This window comes from Ovis canadensis, chromosome 2, assembly GCF_042477335.2.
Source record: "Ovis canadensis isolate MfBH-ARS-UI-01 breed Bighorn chromosome 2, ARS-UI_OviCan_v2, whole genome shotgun sequence".
NCBI lineage: Eukaryota > Metazoa > Chordata > Mammalia > Artiodactyla > Bovidae > Ovis > Ovis canadensis.
This window is the reverse complement of record NC_091246.1, coordinates 157,702,254-157,726,713: the sequence shown is the minus strand read 5'-3', so window position 1 is coordinate 157,726,713 and position 24,460 is coordinate 157,702,254. Positions and strand designations below refer to the sequence as shown.

The 24,460-nt window shown below is 38.0% G+C and overlaps 1 protein-coding gene and 1 pseudogene across 1 annotated transcript in view; one reads left to right on the top strand and one right to left on the bottom strand.

The window, feature by feature from the left end:
- The window catches only part of ERMN (ermin), a 67,301-nt gene that overhangs the window by 41,931 nt on the left and 910 nt on the right, over positions 1-24,460 (bottom strand). The gene's annotated exons all lie outside the window — the stretch shown is intronic.
- Positions 19,749-19,920, top strand: LOC138434947 (U2 spliceosomal RNA; annotated as a pseudogene).

Here is a 24,460-nt window from a genome sequence, read left to right as displayed (position 1 = left end):
CTAGCCAGCTCCAAAACAGTGTTATTCATAATGTCAACCTTAAGAGTGTTTTACAATATTTAAAGAAGTATTTCAATTGACTTGTATCCAATATTAGCTTATCACTTCCCTTAAGAAGCAACTATTTTCCCTCATCTGTTCAATAAGAAAATTCAGTCTCAACAGATATTTCATATTCTCTCTGTCAAACTTGTGATAGTAAAACAGCTCTTCTGTTCAATTGTTATCACAGTTATTTCATGTACATGTGATCATAGTCAAAGATGTCTGCTATGCTCTGTCCTTTCTGCAGGAAATACAGAAAATAAGTCAACTTTCACATCTTGCTAATGCTTATAATTTAGTCCATTCCTCAGACTCCTAAGCTTCTGTTTAAATTCTGTTTTTCTATTTACATTATTGATTTTTTTCTTTACCACTAATAATTTTTGCTGTTGCTATTTTATCATATTCAAGAAAATCTTCCTTCTAAACCTCATTAAGAGTATTTCCTGCAGACCAGCAGCACTTGGAAATGTAATAAGCTTGAGTAATCTGAAAATAATACTCCTCCCACTCTTAATTTTTTAATATTTTTTTTTCTTTCTTTCTTTAAAAAAATTTTTTTTGGCCATACCTCGCAGCATGGGGTATTCCCCAACCAGGAAGTGAAACTGTTCCCCCTGCAGTGGAAGAGCAGAGTTTTAAACACTGGACCATCAAGGGATTCCCACTCCTTCCATGTATATATAAACAAACCTTGGGGAAATATTCTATGACCCTTTCCACTTTCTCAAAAAAGACATGTTTTCATCTAGAGAAAAACAAAGCTTGGAACAGTTGGCTGCCTACTGAACACTTCCATATGGAAATCTGTGATTCCCAAATTTTCTGACTAGTAATGCATGTTGGCATCTGTTTATTGCATCTGGAGGATGCTGGTATTATACAAATTATATATGTATATTCATTTTCCTAAATAGTGTTTCCTTCCTTCACCATAACTTTAGGTCAAAACTCTTTCTGTTTAGTATTTCCAAAATATGCCCTCCTTCTATAATTCTACCACCCTTCCCTGAATTGAGTGCTTCTATGAAGTTTTAGAAGCCCTTGGACCAGAGTTTTCTGAAATACAAACAAAATCAGAAGGAGAAGCCCACTACTATTATCATTTAATGGAACTGCTTATCGCCACCACTCTTTAGTTCCACAGAGAGCAGACGCATGTGTCTCTTTGAAGAGTAAGCAGTGAGTTCTAGGTCATAGGCAGCCCATTATGTCCTCACAGTGGTTTCTGTTTTCCCAATTAAACTCTGATTGATATAATGACATAATTTAATAAAAAGTGAGATTAAGAACCTAGGCTATCTGACCATGAGCCCCGTGCTCTTTCTACAAAGAAATAAATGGCACACTTATGACGGTAAGGAAATTTTCACCATCTTGAACATATATATATTACCCATGGCTAACCAAAGTTTCAGTTAGTACTAAGGGGCAACTTACATGTCATTCTAGTTCAGTGTCTCATTTTACAGATGAGAAAACTGAGGTCCAGAATTATCGAGACTTTCCAGAATCACCCAGAGAGAATGTGCCATTGCCATAACATGGATACAAATCTTCTGAGCTACATACAGAAATTATTTTACTTGATTAACACATTAACTTTCACATTACTACAAAGGAAGAAAGAATCTGGGGACTGGATACAAGAGAGGAATAGGTTCGGGTCTTGCTAAGAAAAGGAGGACAAATCCTGAAGATGCTGCCCTTTTTGAAGGAAATTAAGAGTATAAGGAGGTGTTAAGATTAATGCTGTCCTTTGAAATTGTGCCAACATAATTCACACACACACACACATCAGTTATTTATCAAAGCCAAGTCTGTTTGTAGGAATAAAATTATGGGTCTAACATGGCTTCCTTCTTCAGGATTGAGGAAACAAGTCTGTTTTGAATAGTAAAAGAAACTGAGGTATAAAAGAGTGGAGATGCTGGTTTCCCTTCTGTGCCTGAGTAGGACATTGATTATCTGCATCCACTGTCTGGCAGGTGAAGAGCTGGTGGGTGACTTGCTCATGGAAATTCTCCAGAGCACTGCCATTCAGGGTGGGAACTACAGATTCCCAAAGGAGAAGAAAAGATAAACTCAGAGTAATTTCAATACACATAAGTTCCTAACAGAGAATTTTCTGTGGACTAATTATTAATATTATCAGGAGAGGCACTGAGAAGGTAAAATGGATTCTAAAATTCCCAAATGGAGTTATTTTAAAGGCAAATGTGCTCGCTCTTTTCTTCACACTGGCTCCCTTCTCTTCACTACCTGCCCCTTTCTGGGTCACTGCATATCGCAGCTGAAAGGGGCATCTGGGGCCTTCTCTAGGGCAGCCCCAGACATCTGGGTGGGGAGACAGAGGAATTGCTGCCATTTCTGCATGAAGAGAAGAGTCACCAAAACAGAGAAATTGCAAATATGGTTCTAAGCCCTGTCTTATTTTCGGGTGTTTCTTTAATTCTTCTTTCAATTTATTCCACAGAAAAAAATTTAAAAGACGAAAAAACTTGAAAAAGTTTTGCAAATATCAGCCAAGAACACTTAAAGACTGCGCTCTCAAAATACCTTATTGTAAACAAATATTCATCTCAGTAGGCAAGAGCCGAATGTCTGATTTAGAGGTTATCCTGAGACAGTCAAAAGAGTCGGAAAAACCTTAAATCCAATGTGATTGTACCCTAAGAAGTGGGAAAGGGCAATTTTTTCAGCCACAACATTTAGCTTGCAAGATCTTAGTTCCCTGACCAAGGATTGAACCTTAGGCCCTCGGCCGTGAAAGCAAGAAGTTCTGCCCACTGGATTGCCAGGGTATTCCCAGGAGAGAGAATGGAGAGGAGGAATGAGGAGTCATGATGCATGGCTAAGAAGGCCGAGGTCAACATTTGCTTCAACAAGCTTGATGAGAAAGCTCAAGAAACAGCTTGAATTGAACGTAATCAAAACTAGCTAATAAAGTAGAATACTAATGTGATATTTGATAGAAGGCTGAAATAATTCTAGAATAGAAGAATAGAGAAAGAATAATTGAAAAATTAAAGACAAACATAAACATTTTGCTGGACTTAGAAAACTAAATATAATCGTATGTCAATACAAGTCATAAACTGAACTAAAAATCTTAACAAAAGAGAATAAAAAAGAGAAAACATTGAACTCTTTCTTGAGGTCAAATATATCACTTCCTGTAATATTTGTGGCTTGCCATTCCCTTCTCCAGTGGACCACATTCTGTCAGACCTCTCCACCATGACCCACCCATCTTGGGGTGCCCCGCGGGCATGGCTTGGTTTCATTGAGTTAGACAAGGCTGTGGTCTTAGTGTGATTAGCTTGACTAGTTTTCTATGAGTATGGTTTTAGTGTGTCTGCCCTCTGATACCCTCTTGCAACACCTGCCATCTTACTTGGGTTTCTCTTACCTTGGTGTGGGGTATCTCCTCACGGCTGCTCCAGCAAAGCCCAGCCGTTGCTCCTTACCTTGGACGAGAGGTATCTCCTTACTGCCACTGTTCCTGACATTCAACGTAGAATAGCTCCTCTAGGCCCTCCTGTGCCTGCGCAGCCACCACTCCTTGGGTTGCTCCTCCCAGCTGCTGCCCCTGACCTCGGACCCAGGGTAGCTCCTCTTGGCCGCGCTTAGTGAGCCAGCTCGTGGAGAAAGGAATAGCAAGCCACTTCAGTATTCTTGCCTTGAGAATCACATGAACAGTATGAAAAGGCAAAATGATAGGATACCAAAAGAGGAACTCACCAGGTCAGTAGGTGCCCAATATGCTACTGGAGATCAGTGGAGAAATAACTCCAGAAAGAATGAAGGGATGGAGTCAAAGCAAAAATACCCAGCTGTGGATGTGACTGATGATAGAAGCCAGATCCGATTCTGTATAGAACGATATTGCATAGGAACCTGGAATGTCAGGTCCATGAATCAAGGCAAATTGGACGTGGTCAAACAAGAGATGGCAAAGGTGAATGTCGACATTCTAGGAATCAGCAAACTAAAATGGACTGGAATGGATGAATTTAACTCAGATGACGATTATATCTACTACTGTGGGCAGGAATCCCTCAGAAGAAATGGAGTAGCCATCATGGTCAACAAAAGAGTCCGAAATGCAGTACTTGGATGCAATGTCAAAAACTATAGGATGATTTGTGTTCGTTTCCAAGGCAAACCATTCAATATCACAGTAATCCAAGTCTATGCCCCAACCAATAACACTGAAGAAACTGAAGTTGAATGGTTTTATGAAGATCTACAAGATCTTCTAGAAGTAACACCCAAAAAAGATGTCCTTTTCATTATAGGGGACTGGAATGCAAAAGTAGGAAGTCAAGAAACACCTGGAGTAACAGGCAAATTTGGCCTTGGAATGCGGAATGAAGCAGGGCAAAGGCTAATAGAGTTCTGCCAAGAAAATGCACTGGTCATAGCAAACACCCTCTTCCAACAACACAAGAGAAAACTCTACACATGGACATCACCAGATGGTCAACACCGAAATCAGATTGATTATATTCTTTGCAACCAAAGATGGAGAAGCTCTATACAGTCAACAAAAACAAGACCGGAAGCTGACTGTGGCTCAGATCATGAACTCCTTACTGCCAAATTCAGACTTAAATTGAAGAAAGTAGGGAAAACTACTAGACCATTCAGGTATGACCTAAGTCAAATTCCTTATGATTATACAGTGGAGGTGAGAAATAGATTTAAGAGTCTGATCTGATAGATAGAGTGTCTGATGAACTATGGACTGATGTTGGTGACATTGTACAGGAGACAGGGATCAAGAACATCCCCATGGAAAAGAAATGCAAAAAAGCAAAATGGCTGTCTGGGAAGGCCTTACAAATAGCTGTGAAAAGGAAGAGAGGTGAAAAGCAAAGGAGAAAAGGAAAGATATAAGCATCTGAATGCAGAGTTCCAAAGAATAGCGAAAAGAGATAAGAATGCCTTCTTCAGCGATCAATGCAAAGAAATAGAGGAAAACAACAGAATGGGAAAGACTAGAGATCTCTTCAAGAAAATTAGAGATACCAAGGGAACATTTCCTGCAAAGATGGGCTCGATAAAGGACAGAAATGGTATGGACCTAACAGAAGAAGAAGATATTAAGACGAGGTGGCAAGAATACATGGAAGAACTGTACAAAAAAGATTTTCATGACCAAGATAATAATGATGATGTGATCACTAATCTAGAGCCAGACATCTTGGAATGTGAAGTCAAGTGGGCTTTAGAAAGCATCACTATGAACAAAGCTAGTGGAGGTGATGGAATTCCAGGTGAGCTGTTTCAAATCCTGAAAGATGATGCTGTGAAAGTGCTACACTCAATATGCCAGCAAATTTGGAAAACTCAGCAGTGGCCACAGGACTGGAAAAAGTCAGTTTTCATTCCAATTCCAAAGAAAGGCAATGCCAAAGAATGCTCAAACTACCGCACAATTGTACTCATCTCACATGCTAGTAAAGTAATGCTCAAAATTCTCCAAGCCAGGCTTCAGCAATACGTGAACCGTGAACTCCCTGATGTTCAAGCTAGTTTTAGAAAAGGCAGAGGAACCAGAGATCAAATTGCCAACATCCGCTGGATCATGGAAAAAGCAAGAGAGTTCTAGAAAAACATGTATTTCTGCTTTATTGACTATGCCAAAGCCTCTGACTGTGTGGATCACAATAAACTTTGGAAAATTCTGAGAGAGATGGGAATACCAGACCACTTGACCTGCCTCTTGAGAAATCTGTATGCAGGTCAGGAAGCAACAGTTAGAACTGGACTTGGGACAACAGACTGGTTTCAAATAGGAAAAGGAGTACGTCAAGGCTGTATATTGTCAACCTGCTTATTTAACTTATATGCAGAGTACATCATGAGAAATGCTGGGCTGGAAGAAACACAAGCTGGAATCAAGATTGCCCGGAGAAATGTCAATAACCTCAGATATGCAGATGACACCACCCTTATGGCAGAAAGTGAAAAGGAACTAAAAAACCTCTTGATGAAAGTGAAAGAGGAGAGTGAAAAAGTTGGCTTAAAGCTCAACATTCAGAAAACGAAGATCATGGCATCTGGTCCCATCACTCCATGGGAAATAGATGGGGAAACAGTAGAAACAGTGTCAGACTTTATTTTTTTGGACTCCAAAATCACTGCAGATGGTGACTGCAGCCATGAAATTAAAAGACACTTACTCCTTGGAAGAAAAGTTATGACCAACCTAGATACCATATTCAAAAGCAGAGACATTACTTTGCTGACTAAGGTCCATCTAGTCAAGGCTATGGTTTTTCCTGTGGTCATGTATGGATGTGAGAGTTGGACTGTGAAGAAGGCTGAGCACCGAAGAATTGATACTTTTGAATTGTGGTGTTGGAGAAGACTCTTGAGAGTCCCTTGGACTGCAAGGAGATCCAACCAGTCCATTCTGAAGGAGATCAGCCCTGGGATTTCTTTGGAAGGAATGATGCTAAAGCTGAAACTCCAGTACTTTGGCCACCTCATGCAAAGTGTTGACTCATTGGAAAAGACTCTGATGCTGGGAAGGATAGGGGGCAGGAGGAGAAGGGGACGACAGAGGATGAAGGGGACGACTGACTCGATGGACGTGAGTCTGAGTGAACTCCAGGAGTTGGTGATGGACAGGGAGGCCTGGAGTGCTGCGATTCATGGGGTCGCAAAGAGTTGGACATGACTGAGTGACTGAACTGAACTGAATCATTCATCAACTCCTATTTTTCTCAGATATCTCAGTGAATCATTTTATCATGTATAATAATAAACTTAATCCCTTGTCACTATAGTTTGTTAGTCCTTGTTCATCACTCTAGAAAAACACTGACTAAATCTACACCATTATCCTTATGACAATCTTTTAACTATGAAAGATAACTACCTACCCTCAGCAGCCCCAAGCCTCTAACCAAATATGCTTTAAAATATTCTCAGATTCTCCAGTAATGTCATGTGATATTGTTCCCAGAACTTTAGACATTGTCAATGTCTGATTCTTCTTTAATTTGTAAACATTCTATTTCAAAGTTTTATCCAGGGTCAGACATGCCTCACTTCATATTGGCATTATACTCTTATTAATATAGCCTGAGATTTCATTGACTTTCAGCTTTGTTATCATCTTTTGACTCATGATAGCCCTGTTCCTGAGCATTTTAAATGACATTGTTGCCCTGAATTTTGTTCCTGCATAATCAGACTTTAAAAATATCCAATTTCTTCTTTAAATAGGGCTATGGAGATTCTGTGGAGAAGGCAGTGGCACCCCACTCCAATACTCTTGCCTGGAAAATCCCATGGACAGAGGAGCCTGGTGGGCTGCAGTCCATACAGTCGCTAAGAGTGGGACACGACTGAGCAACTTCTCTTTCACTTTTCATTTTCATACATTGGAGAAGGAAATGGCAACCCACTCCAGTGTTCTTGCCTGGAGAATCCCAGGGACGGGGGAGCCTGGTGGGCTGCCGTCTTTGGGGTCGCACAGAGTTGGACATGACTGCAGTGTCTTAGAAGGAGCAGCATGGAGATTCTGAGACTATCCAATTGCCCTCTATTAAATTCCATTTTATTGGCTTAGCTCCATTATAGCTTTTGATATCTTTTCCAAAATGCTTCCCATAGAACATTCGTGTGCTCACAAAGGTAGCAAGAACACACAAACATACACACACACAAGCACACACACATTTCCCATCATGTTATAAGTTTGAGAAATTTTGGGTTAAAGGGAGGCTGAATACTTTTATCTCTGCACAAACTCTCAGAGCTTAGAGAGAGAAATATGATAAGCTGTTTTTCAAAAATTATTTACCATGAAATCCTTTTTTGTAAAATACCTACCAATTGTTGCAGAAAGAAAAATATCTGTGTGACCTCAAGCACATTATGAATCTTCTAGAATCATGGCCTCCTAATCTAAAAAGTAAAAATAATAATATTTGTCTTATAAAGTTATCACAAATATTAAGTTCAGTTCAATTCAGTTCAGTCACTCAGTCGTGTCCAACTCTTTGCAACCCCATGAATCGCAGCATGCCAGGCCTCCCTGTCCATCACCATCTCCTGGAGTTCACTCAGACTCATGTCCATCGAGTCCGTGATGCCATCCAGCCGTCTCATCCTCTGTCGTCCCCTTCTCCTCCTGCCCCCAATCCCAGTGGAAGTAGGGAAGTTATTTAGTCTTTTGAAACATTCAGTAATACAGACAAAACATAGCTGATGGCTTGGACTATCACTGAAAGTGGGTCCAGAGAAGAAATGGTGACTGTAAGAGGTGATCAGATTCAGGATATATTTTGGAAGTAAAGTCAATGGGTTTTTTGATTGATGTGATGTGTGAAATCAAAATGAGGAGTTGAGGCAACAATTTTTGTACTTTATTCTTCAGCCTATTTCATACCAGTCTCTGCACTGCATGGTAGGAGTTCAAAATTGATAACAAAAATAAAGTATCTAAGTAAGAGAAGGTTTGAAAATGAGGAAGGGTCTACTTGATATTAGAGAATTATAGAAGAATGCATTGTGAGACCGGTATAGAAATAAAAGTAAAAGCTGTCTCTAATTCTGTGATCACTGTAGAAAGACCAGGGCTTCTGCATCTGTGGGATTTTCCATGTCTTTCCTCTATTTATTTACCTCAGTTCCTATATTTTAAACAGGACAATACATTTTTCACAATGTTTCATTAAGTGCTACTGACTTATTATATAATTTTGATAAAATTTGGTCAGCATAGATATGGACAAAGAAAAGGTAAAACAAAGTGAAAATAAAAAATATGTAAAGGCAAAGGGGATGAAAGAAATAGAGGGGGAAAGCCTGAAACATGCCTGGAAAATACAAAGCAAATGCATTTCTAATCATCAGCTCTTGTGTACTTTTGAACTGAGGAACTTTTGAGCTGAGTGAGCTAAAAAGGTGGCCAAGACTGATAACATGTCTTTGTTAATAGAAAAATTTTAAATGAATCGACTTGAGGGAGGCAAATTTAGAAGTCCTCTAATAAGCTTCGCAGCAAAAAAAAAAAAAATCAGAACCTTACATTTGGCTCATAAGTTAGTTTTCTTATTGAAAGAAGAGTCTAGTGAAACAAATTTTACAAAATGCTAAAAGAAATCATCTACAGAGAGTTGAGACTCCAAACCACTGCACTTCAGGCCTTTCTATTTTTTTCTTTTTCCATCTTCTTTGTTGGTTAATCTAGAAACTATGCATCAGGCTTCTAGGCAATACAAAGGTCTGAATGCTTTGTGATAGACACTTGAAAAAAATCACATTATGTCTGTCAAATCTTATATTTGTGGAGGTGAACAGTAAAAACCAGGAGAATGAGTCTGCAATCTGTATTTGTTCTACAAGGATAATGCCCAGAACCCTTTGTGCTAGAGGACGCTTAGCAGGATCTCAGGCCATGTCCTTGAAGTATTAATACAAATATGATTGCACAAGACTTCCCATGGAACGTCTGCTTAGACCTTGGTATTTTGGTAAACCAAGTTTCGCAGCCTTATAAATGCTGCAGGAAAATTTTAGTAAGAATCTCATGAAAGTAGATGGATTGTAGAAAACATTACAAAGCTTTACTTCTTTAAGTCTCAAGGCAATTGTAAGCATCTGATTTTACCACCTCATTAATCTGGGTAACAGTCAGCTCCTTTTAACCATGGATAAAGAGTAAGAGAAATTTAAAGTTTCAAAGTTCTAAACTCTTCTAACCCAGTTTTTCAAGCAGTTACAGAAAATATTTTGTCAACATAAATAAATAAAATAAAGTGGTACTTGAGTTAAAAATGGAATATTTATATAGAACTTTTCATAGTGAAATGGCCAAGGTAAATGGGATAGTGGGGTCAGTTGGAGAGATATACATTATTTATATATAAAATATGATAAAAGTAGTGACATTAAAACAGAGAACAACTTCTCCTTTTTATTGGTCATCAGCAAATACAGGTGTGCCCCTCTGGAAAAAAATATTTTCCATCAATGGGGGAAAAATAACTAGTATATCTGGATGGTTAAAGTAACCCTGGGGAAAAAATGTCAAAATCTAAAGCTTAATTCACATGTTTAAGCTGCTTTAAACATCTTGGGGCTTCCCAGGTGACGCTACTGGTAAATAACCTATCTACCAATGCAGGAGACATAAGGGACGTGGGCTCGATCCCTGGGAAGATCTCCTGGAGGAGGAAATGGCAACCCACTCCAGTATTCTTGCCTGGAGAATCCACATGGACAGAGGAGCCTGGCAGGCTACAGCCCATGGGGTTGCAAAGCGTCAGACACCACTGAAGTGACTTAGCACACTCGCACAAGCTACTTTATTGGGAAGCATGCCCTACTGCAAAAAAAGCACAGAGTATATAGTAAGAAAGACATGTTTGCCTCCATCCTCCATCATTAACCAGCCAGGTCATCTCAGGCCAGTTGCTTTACTTTTCTGAGCCCCAATGTCCTTAACTGTAAAATTAAGCTCAGAAATTAACCTCATTGGAGTTGCTCAAAGATGTAAATGAGATATCACCTTGAAAGCATTTGACTCATGATATGTAATGCTTCGGGGCTTCCCTGGTGGCTCAGGTGGTAAAAAAGACTGCCTGCAATGCAGTAGACCTGGGTTTGATCCCTGGTTTGGGAGGATCTCCTGGAGAAGGGAATGGCTCCTGGCTACTCCAGTATTCTTGCCTGGAGAATCCCCTGGACAGAGGAGCCTGGTGGGCTAGTCTGTAGCCCATGGGGTCGCAAAAAATCAGACACAACTGAACAACTAACACACACACACAATACCTAGGATACCTTCACATCTAATTCTTTGCATCATCACTATTATAGTTGGCAAAACTATATCAATTTGTACATAGAGGAGAACAGCACCTATTCAAGAAATAAGAAAATTAAATGAGTCCCATAATTTTATTTTCCCTTAAAGTACTGAATCCTACTCTGTAATTACACTGAGGCACTTTATTATTAGCAATGAGTTGTGTGTGCTCAGTCCTTAGCTATGAATTAACCATCTCTTTACACAAATACACATCTTTCTAGCTTAGAAGCTCAGGACAAAGGATAGTGAGAAACTTGCCTTTTTTTAATAGACTTAGGGATAAATGGAATAGTGAAAGTAAAAGGCTACAAAAATAGATGATTTCTTCTGTCTCAAAGACATTTTAAAAGAGAATATCTAAAGAAGAGCACCACGTGTGGGCTTATTTAAGGTGAACATATTTGGAAAGTAATGATCTAAGTTATAAATACTCAAGTAGGGTTATTTATAAATAAAGAGAAGTTCTAGAATCAATAAAGAATTTTCCAACTTTCACACTTTTAAAAGAGTTGGGGAGATAAAAGCCAAAGTGTGGCAGTTTTTAAACATAATTAACATTTAGTGACTCTTCCTTATAGACCAGGCACTAAACTGAGAGCTTACAGTAACAATCTCATTTCATCACCCAATAGCTTTGTGATCTGTGTAATAAATTTTGACCTCGATTTTAAGCATAAAGAATAGGCCAAAATCATACAATTATGAGACGCAAACACTAGCATCTGATTCCAAAGTCCAAGCATTCAACCCTTTCACTATGCTCTTTAACAACACCAGTAGATCTCATGAGCTTCTGCTCAAACATTTCCACTTACCAATAAAAGCCTCCTGATGTTTAACCATAATTTACAGGGTGAAAGTCTTCAAAACAAGCAGCATAATATTGGACACAGTCTGATAATTTGTGTTCATTTTCTTCAAGAGCTTGTGAAACTCTCCAGATTGAGCTTATGTTTTTTTTTTTTCCAAGTGAATTCATTTTTTAAAATTCCATTTTCTTTTCCTCTTGCAAGTATCAGTAGATGTGAATTTCAATAAACTCTGATTTATTAGATTGATTTGCAGGAATCCCCTCTTCTTACGTAATCTCTTGCTTTCAGTGAAGATATAAATTATTTCTTTATATAGGTAGCATTTATTGAGTGTAAGTATGTATCAGGCACAGTGCTAAGCTCTATGCGTAAGTTACTCAATTTGATCCTCACCAACCTCTATATGTTGCTATTACCTCTGTTATGTCTGAAGAAACTGAGACTCAGAAAAGGTAAGTGTCTTGTCCAACATTATAAAGCTTTCAGAAAGAGATAGGGTTTGATTCCAGGGCTATGGGACTACAAATTCAAATTTTAGTCATTATAAAGTTGGGTTAATGTCACTCTTCATTAGCTGAGTGTACCTTGGGTAAGACAGAAAACCTTAATGACCCACAATCTCCTCATATGAAAAATGGAAATGATGATATATTGGGTTGGTCAAAAAGTTTGCTCAGGATTTCTGTAATATCTTATGAAAAACCCAAATGAACTTTTTGGCCAGCCTAATAACTAGCTCTTAGATTATGACCAGTAAATATGAGATAATGTATGTGTGATAGCTTAAAGAGTACTAGAACATATGTAGTAAGTATTAAATAAATACAAACTAAACTTTTAATTTTACCCAGCGGTGTTTTTTATTAGAAATGATAAGTACTATACAAATATGTTTGGGTATATCTCAGATTTTATGAACACCAAGTTTCAATAATGGCAGGACAGAGAAGCTTCCTGGAAAGACTTCTATCTAATTATCTACTGTTAAAATGCTACTGTTGGTGTTAGTTAATCTTGCTTGGACTTGTCTTTTGGATCAAACCTCACTCTCCGTGTGAGCTACTGTCCAAGTCCTAAGGAGAAGTGAGGCTATAAGTAAAAGCTCCCACAGTATTTTTGTGACCCAAAATATCTGTAAGACCCTGATGGGAAAAAAACGGAAATGCAAGGTGTCACTCTCTATGATCAAAGTAACATGGAGGAAAGACAGTCCCCTAAAAATGTTTTTCTGGGAAGAAGTTCATAGTGTTTAAACCCTTCCTCTTTCTTTGTTGTTTGGGCTTGCCTCTTTAGATGGTATCTCATATCAAACCACAGCAAAAGACCATCCTGCAGGCTTACATTGAAAAAGAAGCAGGCCTTGAATTTAACCCCATCTTTCTAAAATCATTTGGTTTGGAATTTCAGGAAAATACGTCAAAGTTACATTTATTCTTTAGTTTTCCTTGAAATCTACCAAAAGTGCCCAAAAAGTTTTAATGGGGAGGAACATTACACTCACAAGTTCAGAAAAGAGCTAATAAACAAGAACTTAAAAAAAAAAACAAATCGAAGGGAACAATCACGCAAAATCTACTGAGTTCAGTTCGGTAAAATGTAGCCAAAAATGAGGGAAGAAGATATAAACTTAAGCATCTTGAAGTAAGCCAAAGGATCACTCAAAGACTCTTCCAATGGCATTTTATATAACATAAGGAGGATTAAAGGCGTGGCTTCTGAAGAAGACTCATGGTACAGTCCTAAGAAAGTCAAAGCCAACAGCATGCAAATAGAACAGGAGAAACTGCCAAAAGGCTGGGATATCTGACCTCTAACTACCATCTGGAGATAACATGAGGAAGAGGATAAAAGAGGAACAAAAACCAGATTTGCAGTTAAGGATGAATGCAACTGAGCAGAAATAAATCCGGAATGATCACTTTCAAGACCATGGTAAGCCAATATGCTCTACTGAAACCCAATATGGTCTCTGCCTAGTTCACCTGCTCACATTGAAGGGAAACATGCTATCAGGTCAGAAAACTATGTTGAATTGCTGAGGACTTGTGAGGCAACATCCCTGATCTGAAGCTGTCCATGACTTCAGCTCAGACCTGGGGTGCATGGTCCCCACTACTCTAAGGCACAGGTGAACATTAACTTCCTCATTCAGGAAGAGGAATAAGAAATGTAAGATTGCAACATGGGAACCTCAACCAAAGCCACGATTGTTTTAAAAAATGAATAAAAAGAAAAGAACAGCAAAAAATCTAAGAGTACCCTGTGAAATGGAAAAAAATTAAGCTCTTATAAAATTAAAAGGATTATGAACTCTGAAAAGGGATTCAGTGAAGAGCTACAGTGATCAAGAAGACACCAAAAAAATACATCACCCTGGTTAAGAGTAACCAGAAACAATAGATTGTATCATCAAAGTCTTCAGTTGAAACTATTAGGTATAGAATAAAAAATAGCTATGCACTATATATTTTTTAAAATAAAAATATTGCTTTTTTTAGATGAGCAAGGGTGATGATGAGAATTTTTAAAAGAACCAAGTAGAACATTTAGAGAACATAACCACTGAAATTAAACATTCAGTGGATGGACTAAATAGTTTAGATCCAGATGAAAGAATAATCTGAAGAAATTATCCAGAATTAGTTAACTGTGAAAAAATCAAGATGGAAGCATAGAGAAACTAGGAGATGGAAAATGCAAAATAGAGGTAAAAATGCAGAAGCACAGAATGGCATTATCTAACACACATCTAATCAAATATGCAGAGGGAGAAAAATAAAATGGAGGTAAGGTGATATTCAAGAGATATAGCTGAAAAATTTCCAGAACTGATAAAATATAAGAAGCCCTAGATATAGAAAGCAAAATATATATCAGTCAAGATAAATAAAAGAAATCAACACCTAGAAATTAGCAGTAAAAAGGGTAGATAATAATAGACAAGAAGAAGACACTAAAATTATTCACTTAGAAAAAAAAAGCTAGAAAGGAAAATAAACTGATAGAAGATTTCTGAATGGCAAAAACTTAATAAGGTCATAAAATAAAATCTTCAATGTGTTGAGAGAATATGCTACATGCCTAAAATTATGAATCTATAAAAAAAATCTTTATTTTGAAAACTGTGAAATGAAGATTGTTTTTATATTTAAAAAAAGAAAGAGGATTCACCACTAGATATTTACTAAAAGATCTTTTTCTGGATCAATATTTGGAAAAGAGAAAATTACCTCAGGACTGCCTGAGATTCAAGAAATAGTAAAAATTGATCAAGATAATGGTAATAAAGATTGTCTTTACAAAATAAGAGTTATTATATTTAATTTGTATAATTAGACAGAATTGAAATACTGGAAAATAATAGAATGCAAGTCAAGAGGAGGATGATCAGAGTTAATGGATAATATTTTGTATAATATTCTTTCTTTCATCAAAAGAGGAGGTTAACTGTTTTTATAAACTTCAGACTTTGCTAGGTTATTAAGTGCACAAGGTACAAGTTTAAGGGTGCCCATTAAAAGAGTTAAAATAGAAGGCATAATCTTAAATTCAACCCAATAGATGCAAAAGCAAAAACAAAATCCATTCACATAAAAAGGAGCATTTTCTGAAGCATAGAAAAAACAAATCAATAGCTCCAGCACCATATAAAATACTAAGACAAAAAATTCACTTATCAAAATAAATAAAATGAAACTAAATATTACAGCAAAAAAAGTAGACTTTTTAGGGATAAGCTTCTTTTAAAAATTGAGCTATACTCTGTTTATAAGAGACATCTAAAAGTTAAAGATCCAAAAACATTGAAAGCATGGAAAATGATACACCAGGCATATAACAAAAATCCTAAAGTTCCTATATTAATATCAGAAATACAGACTTTAATACAAAAATTACTCTGGGGACAAAGACATCTCTACAAAGTGATGAATGTTGCCAGTCATCAGAAAGATATATTAATTCTAAACTTTTCTACATCTAATAAGATAACTTCAGAATACATAAAGCAAAGTGGAAGATTTTCAAATACATGTCTCATTGACCAAGCACAGAAAGGTGAATTATATATAATTTTGTAGCCAGAAATTAGAGAATATACATCTGCTCCAGTACATGAGGAACAAGAAAATCTTGATCTGTAACAAGATAAAAAGAAAATCTCAGTTAATATTAAACAAAATGCATGATGCAAATCATTTTATTTGCAGTGTAGTTGATTAAGAAATGGGCTTCCCTTCTGGCTCAGCGGTAAAGAATCTGCTTGCAATGCGGGAGACCTGGGTTTGATCCCTGGGTTGGGAAGATCCCTTGGAGAATGGTAAGACTACCCACTCCATTATTCTGGCCTGGAGAGTTCCATGGCCTGTATAGTCCATGGGGTTACAAAGAGCTGGACACAACTGAACGACTTTCACTTTAATTAAGAAATAAATAACAAAAAGTTAAATAAAGCATCCCATACATTTGGAGATATAAAACACAATTCTATAATTATAAAATAAGTAATAAGCAAAGTTAAAATATTTAGTACTAAACAATAAAAAATACAAAGATCAAATATGGGACAAAACCTATGGGATGCATCCAAACTAATCATTAGAAAGAAATCCATGATCTTTAATTATTACTTTAGAAAATACAAATCCATTATAAGAAATTAGAAATACAACAGTAGGCTACGTTTGAAGAAAGTAGTAGGAAGAAGAAAATTTTAGAAGAGCTAAAATTAATGTGCTGTATGCTCAGTCATGTCACCTCTTTGCAGCCCCAGTCTCCATTGCCGATGGAATTTTCCAGGCAAGAATACTGGAGTGGGTTGCTATTTTCTACTCCAGGGAATCTTCCCAACCCAGGGATCAAACCTGAATCTCCTGCATTGGCAGATGGATTCTTTATCACTAGCATCACCTGGTAAGCCCCAAAATCAATCAAACAAAAATACAATAAATTCAACAAAGATAAAAGTTTATTCTTAAAGACTAATAAAACAGATGAGCTCCTACCAAGATTGAAGGAGGAAACAATATTAAGTTTTTTTTTAAAGATAATATAACCAATAAAAAAGGTGGGCTTCCCAGGTGGTGCCAGTGGTAAAGAATCTGCCTGCCAATGCAGGAGAAATAAGAGATCTGGGTTCAATCCCTGGACCAGGAAGATTCCCTGGAGAGGGCATGGCAACCCACTCTAGTATTCTTGCCTGGATAATCCCATCAACAGAAGAGCCTGGCAGGCTACAGTCCATGGCGTCACAAAGAGTCAAATGACTGAAGTGACTTAGCACACACATATGCACAACCAAAAAGGTAGAAAGAAAATAAAATGATACTGTGAAAAATATCGTGTTAAAGACTTTGAAAAGTGATACAAAATGAAGGGTTTTAGAAATAAATTATTAAAAAGTTCTCAAGAAGAAACAATTCTTGAATAATCCTAAAAATAGTATAGAAAAATCAAAACAAAATTTTAAAGGTTTTCTGCAAAGCAAATAGTAGACATAGGTGATTTTAAAGTTGAGTTCTACCAATCCTTTGAGGACCAGACTATGCCAGCCTTTCAGAAACTCTCTGAGAGAACAGAAAAAGACAGACATTGCTCAGTTCTTGCTAACTCTAGAATTACTATGATAGTCCACAGGGCCACAATGAGGAAAATGGTTCAGTAAAGAGTCAGTACTAGAAAGTTTTGTGTATGCTTAAACTTCAAATATTCGTTGGATCATAGACAGAGCATATCAACAGCCTCAGATATGCAGATGACACCACTCTAAAGGCAGAAAGTGAAGAACTAAATAGCCTCTTGATGAGATTGAAGAGGCAGAGTGAAAAAGCTGGCTTAAAATTCAACATTCTCAAAACTAAAATCATGGCATCTGGTCCCATCATTTCATGGCAAATAAAAGGGGAAAAAGTGGAAGCAGTGACAGATTTTACTTTCCTGGGCTCCGAAAATCAATGTGGAAGATGACTACAGCCATAAAATTAAAAGATGTTTGCTCCTTGGAAGGAAAGCTATGACAAACCTAAATAGTATATTAAAAAGCAAAGACATGACATTGTCAACAAAGATCCCTATAGTCAAAGCTATGGCTTTTCCAGTGGTCATGTAGGGATGTGATAATGCGTGTGGGCATTCCCTCAGTCGTGTCCAACTTTTTGTGGCCCCATGGACTCTAGCCCACCAGGTTCCTCTATCCATAGAATTGTCCAGGTAAGAATACTGGAGTGGTTTGCCATTTCCTACTCCAAAGCATCTCCCCGACCCAAGAACTGAACCTGTATCTCTTTGCACTTCCTGTGATGGCAGGCAGATTTGTTACCACTGTGCTACTTGGGAAGATGCTACCGATGTTGACAGTTGGACCATAAAGAGCACCATAGAACTGATGCTTTCAAACTGTGGTGCCGGAGAAGACTCTTGAGAGTCCCTTAAAAAACAAGGAAATCAAACCAGTCAATTCTCAAGGAAATCAATCCTGAATATTCATTGGAAGCACTTATGCTGAAGGTGAAGCTCCAGTACTTTGTCCACCTGATGTGAAGAGCCAGCTCATCGGAAAAGACCCTGATGCTGGGTAAGACTGAAGGCAAAAGAAGGGGGCAGCAGAAAATAAAATGGTTAGATAGCATCACCAACTCAATGGACGTGAATTTGAGCAAACTCTGGGAGATAGTGAAGGACAGGGAAGACTGGCATGCTACATCCATGGGATCTCAAAGAGTCAGGACACCACTCAGGGACTGAACAATAGAAGCAAACTTCAAATAGTATAAGGAGGATGGGGCGGGAGTGGGGTGATTGGATATCTGTAACCAACACACACAGGAAAGAAGAAAATCAAGAAACCATTAGCTTAAGAAAGGGATTCATTTAAAAAAAAAAAAGAAAGAAAGGGATTCATTAAAATAGCTAAAATGCTAATGAGAAGGAAAGAATTTTTTTAACTTAATGAGCAATTTCAAGGTGAAATAAATTTTAAAAGGCTTAGATATTAAAAATGATTCTTAATTTTACAAAAATAAGTAGACTGATGAAATTTAAAACATCAAGTTATTGAGCATTATATATGGTATAACTCATTTATATAAATATATTAAATGTTTTTGGTTTGGGGGATATTAAAAACTACAATTATATATATATATATATACATATATATATATATATATACATATACACACACACACATATATATACATATATTTTTTAAGCCACAATTTAATATATCAATGCCCAGACAAAGGCCTGTAAGAAAGCTCTCCAAAGTGTTGACAAAAACTCCTCTGAGCAAGTGAGTAGGAGTTAACTGTGAATATTTTTAACATGATTTAATAAAAATACAAAATTTTTTCTCACTGCCAGGCAACTATGCTCATGAACACTCTCATTTTGTTGCAGGAGTGGGGGGCCCCTTCCAGGGCCTGAAAGTGGGCTCTTGTCTAACACTCAGAAATGAATCATCCGAGGAGACACATGTGTTGACAAAGCAAGAGATTTTATTGGGAAGGGCTGCCTGGGCAGAGAGCAATAGAATAGGGTAAGGGAACCCAGGAGAACTGCTTGGCCACATGGCTTGCAGTCTCAGGTTTTATGGTGATAAGATTAGTTTCCAGGTTGTCTTCAGCCAGTCATTCTAACTCAGAGTCCTTCCTGGTGGTGCACGCCTTGTTCAGCCAAGATGGATGCCAGTGAGAAGGGTTCTGGGAGGCGGCTGGACACATGGTGTCATATTTTGACCTTTCCTGAACTCTCCCAGGTGGTGGTGGCTTATTAGATCCATGTTCCACCTTTTCAGTTGTTTTACCTCCTGTCGTAAAACAGCTCATGCAAATAGTTACTATGGTGCCTGGCCAGGGTGGGCGGTTTCAGTCAGCATGCTTCCCCTAACAATTTGAGGAATGTCAATAATCCATGCTTGATTCTTGTTAAGCATGTTCCATGTTCTGGCACCTTACAAAGGGATTCTGCTCTTGTAAACTTGACATTTTCAAATTCTTTTTTATCTCCAAAATAAGCCCAATGGGCACACGTATTTCTATCGCCTTTTTAAAATGATTGTCATCACTTCTCGGCCTTTTGGCTAAGATAAAATATAGTATCTGTTGTTATCAGTTTAAAATGACTGCCAAGTTTTTAATCTGTTCCATGGCTAGCGATACATGCACAATATTTGGTTGTTGTTGTTGTTTGTTTTTAAGGCAAAAGCATCAGTAAATATCTTTTGGACCACTTTGAATGTGAAATTCTTCCCCTTAAAACAGCGGCAATCAAAAACCTCCAATTGCACAGAAGTAAAGCATGTGGATTTATATACAATCTCAAATTATAAAGTCAACATACATACTGCAAACATGAACATACATTAAATCCAAAGATTTTGCTAAAAGCAGTGAGTATCAACTCAGTATTGGCCTGACAATATACCACTTCTAAACTCAGTGTATCTTTTTCCCCAAGTTTGTCAACTCTGATGACAGAGAAAGGGAAGAAATTCATTATTACTGGCCTGACAATTCTGTGACAGATTTTAGTCTCTTGGGTATTTAAATACAACCGTTCAACAGATTTGAGCACCCATTAGAGGTCCAGATGAAGCTGACAGCCAACATCGTTTGATCTTAAGTAAAAGGAGCGAGAGGAGTTTGGGGGTGTAAGAAACCAAACCAGTCTAGATACTTCCCATGTGTATATACAATGGTTGGTACAGTGGGAAATAGAAATGAATACATAAATAAATCTGCCTTCAAATAATAAGGCATGAGATAAAAATACAAGTCACTATTCAATATAACAAAGAAGAAAATCAGTACTATTAATATCAGCAAAGAGAAGCAAAAAGACCAAAGATAGGTAAAGGATAGAGAGTTTATATCAAGAAGAAAATTCAAATGGAAAATTATGGGTGTGGTATGGGTGTGCATGCATATGTATATTTGCACACACATAGAGTGATGAGTGTGACATTTGAGCCAATTTATTAATAATGAATTTCAGAAAATCAGACATGAAGAGGCGGACCTATAGGCTGAGGGAGCAGAGTAAATAAGACAATAATGTCAAGGAAATTAGGGTGAAGGGAGGTTCAATTCAGTTCAGTTCGGTCACTCAGTTGTGTCCGACCCTTTGGGACCACATGGACTGCAGCACATCAGCCTTCCCTGTCCGTCACCATCTCCTGGAGCTTGCTCAGACTCATGTCCATCAAGTCAGTGATGCCATCCAACCTTCTCATCCTCTATCATCCCCTTCTCCTCCTGCCTTCAATCTTTCCCAGCATTCTGATCTTTTCCAATGAGTTAGTACTTTGCATCAGATTGCCAAAGTATTTGAGCTTCAGCTTCAGCATCAGTCCTTCCAATGAATACTCAGGACTATTTTCCTTTAGAATTGAATGGTTTGATCTCCTTGAAGTCCAAGGGACTCTCAAGAGTCTTCTCCAACACCACAGTTCAAAAGCATCAATTCATTGGCACTCAGTTTCCTTTATGGTCCAGCTCTCACATCCATACATGACCACTGGAAAAACCATAGCTTAGACTAGAAGGACCTTTGTCAGCAAAGTAATGTCTCTTCTTTTTAATATGCTGTGTAGCTTAGTCATAGTTTTTCTTCCCAGGAGCAAGCGTCTTTTAATTTCATAACTACAGTCACAATCTGCAGTGATCTTGGAGCTCAAGAAAATAAATTCTGTCACTGTTTCCATTGTGTCCCTACCTGTTTGCCATGAAGTGATGAGACCAGATGCCACAATCTTTGTTTGTTGAATGTTGAGTTTTAAACCAGCTTTTTAACTCTCCGTTCAGAGGGAGGGAGGGAGGTTGCACACTACCAAATACAATCTGAGGCACTTTTGACATGTAGTTGATCAATCTAAAAAGTCTATTAAAGCAGATAATCATGAAATGGCATACATTTATGTTAACCTGGAGTATACATGTACATGGAGAAGGCAATGGCACCCCACTCCAGTACTCTTGCCTGGAAAATCCCATGGACGGAGGAGCCTGGTGGGCTGCAGTCCATGGGGTCGCTAGGAGTTGGGCACAACTGAGCGACTTCATTTTCACTTTTCACTTTCATGCATTGGAGAAGGAAATGACAACCCACTCCAGTGTTCTTGTCTGGAGAATCCCAGGGATGGAGGGAGCCTGGTGAGCTGCCATCTATGGGGTCGCACAGAGTCGGACACGACTGAAGCGACTTAGCAGCAGCATACATGTACAGGGGCTTCCCAGAACGCACTAGTGGTAAAGAACCCATCTGCCAATGTGGAAGAAATAAGATATCCAGTTTCAATCCCAAGGTCCAAAAGATCCCCTGGGAAAAGGAATGGCTACCCACTCTAGTATTCTTGCCTGGAGAATCCCATGGACAGAGGAACCCGGTGGGCTACAGTCCCTAGGGTTACAAAGAGTCAGACATGACTGAAATGACTTTGCATGCATGCATACAGGTATAGATTCACGCATCGCCATTTTGGCCTAAGGCCATGTACTCTTCTTTCAGTATAGATCCACTAACTGGCACTCCAACGTTATCCTTCTTGTAAAAGCATTATCCAGAATACTCAGTCTTAGCTTCTTTAAAATGAAAGGAAAATTAAAAGACCCTTGAGAAGAAATCTAATTGCAGAATTTTGGATTTTTGCTATTTTCTTCTAACATTTTATATTGTCCAGCCAATTTTCAACAACAGTTTTAAAATTACCAGCCCAGCTGAGAATAAAAATAAACAAACCTTGAATGGCATATCCCCATTAGCAGGAGCAGAGGTGCGTGAGCATACCAAAGGTGGATGAAGGTAGAAACGGAGAGCTTGAGTCACTCTGGTGGGGCAGTTAAGCAGATGTCTGTTGAGAAAGTCACTAAGACAGAGACACAGGCAGAGAAGCAGGGAAAATAAGGCTGGACAGGAAAATTGTGACCATGTTGAGAAGAACATTTAGAGTTCTGCTAAGGGTTTATGATTTGTTTGACCAACAACAGAATGTTTTACTGGAAAATGACTTGCAGTTCACTTCAACCTTTGGAAGATAGATCTAGCAACTTTGTAAGGTGAGTGGAATAGGCAGAGACTTGAGTTAGAGCATGGATTGTGCAGGGAGTTTTGTTAATAATCTAGGTTGAAGCCAGAAGTTGCAAACTGCTTTTCATCAGGCTACCAACAGCTGGCAAATATATTCTGGTTAGTTTGCAATGTGTCTTCTAAAATTTTAAATTTAATTTTGAACATTTAGAAACCAGGAGATCATGTAGAAAGAAAGAAAGAGAGGAAGGGAAGAAGGAAGGAAGAAAAGAAAGAAAGAGGGAAGGAGGGAGGGAAGTCTGAAAAACAATTCAGCAGGGCTGAGCAGCAGCTGGCTTCCTGGCCATGATCTGCTGGGTCTCACCTACCTTTCCGTGCTGTTCTGACACTGAGAAAGAGTGTCTCTTCAAAATGATTTGTGATTCAGCCCATATCACTCATTTGTATATTCTCCCTAATCTCTGTAATCATAGAAAATCACTGTTCATTCAGTATAACTGACATACAGGATATGTAGGATAAACAGGGAAAGTTAGGGTCAGACAGTTAGATTAAAAGCAAGAAATTATGTCTGGGAAAATTGCTGAGGTACACATCAGTGGTATGTGAAATTATAACAGAAGATGAGAACCCCAAGAAAAGAATATAGAGAGTAGAGAACCTAAGGAATATCTCACTTAGGTGGCTGAAAGAGAAATCAGAAAAGGAATAGTCAAGAAGGCAGTAGTGTTTCATAAAGGAAAGAGTCTGACTGCAGGTATCAAATGTTACAAAGTGGTTGAGGAAGATAAAGTTTAATTGAAAGAACCATAGCCTTGTTCTTTAGAAGGTTGTCAATGACACTTTTCTAAGATTAGCTGTTAACAGAAGGGAAAAGATACAGCAACAGATGCAAGAAGAAATCAGTCAAGAGAAGATGTATATATACAGATGTATACATATGTATGTATGTATATATACATATATACACACAGATATATACATATATCTGTATATATACACATATATTTAAGGGAAATATGTTATGACAAATTTCTCTAAGTTTGGAAGTGTAGACAGCAAGTCATCTTGGAATATGATTTGTTAATAAGGGAAGAATCACTAGCTTGGCTCTTTAATGAACTAGTTGTAACACAAGTCACAACCTACTCTACCAGGTGTAAAAAAACAGGACCTTTCATCAGCAAACAACGAGCATCTTCGGTATGTGAAGTTGGATATCATTGGAGGAGAATCAAGAAGTCAGAAAAGAAACACTGGTTCCCTCTCTGTAGACTCTAAAGCCAGCTCTCTAAGACCTTTCATGAATTGAAATTGTCCTTAATGAAGTCCACTAACAGGAAAAGATCACAAAGAGATTTCACCACAGGGAAAGGAGCAGTCTCAGATGGTGGGTTTTGCTTAATAGCAGAACCTTGCTGGGTACGCAGAGAGGGGTTGCTCCTGTGTGCAAAATTAGACCACAGCTCCTTCCAATTCAGCCATCCAATTAAGAAAGGTGTATTGAAGACAAAAGATGGAGTACATATAAATTATATTTTTAATTAAAAACATGTATACCTAGTTTAAAAACAGACACAACTTATGAATGAAAATTAAGAGAGCCGAAATCTTGGAAACTCACATTCTTTTGGCTGCATTAACTACCTAGACTGGCCTCTTTCCAAAAAATACCAAGAATTCTCAGGACAAGGGATGATGTCAGTCCCTTGAACTCTACAGGGCAGGATTTCAGTAATGATGTTTT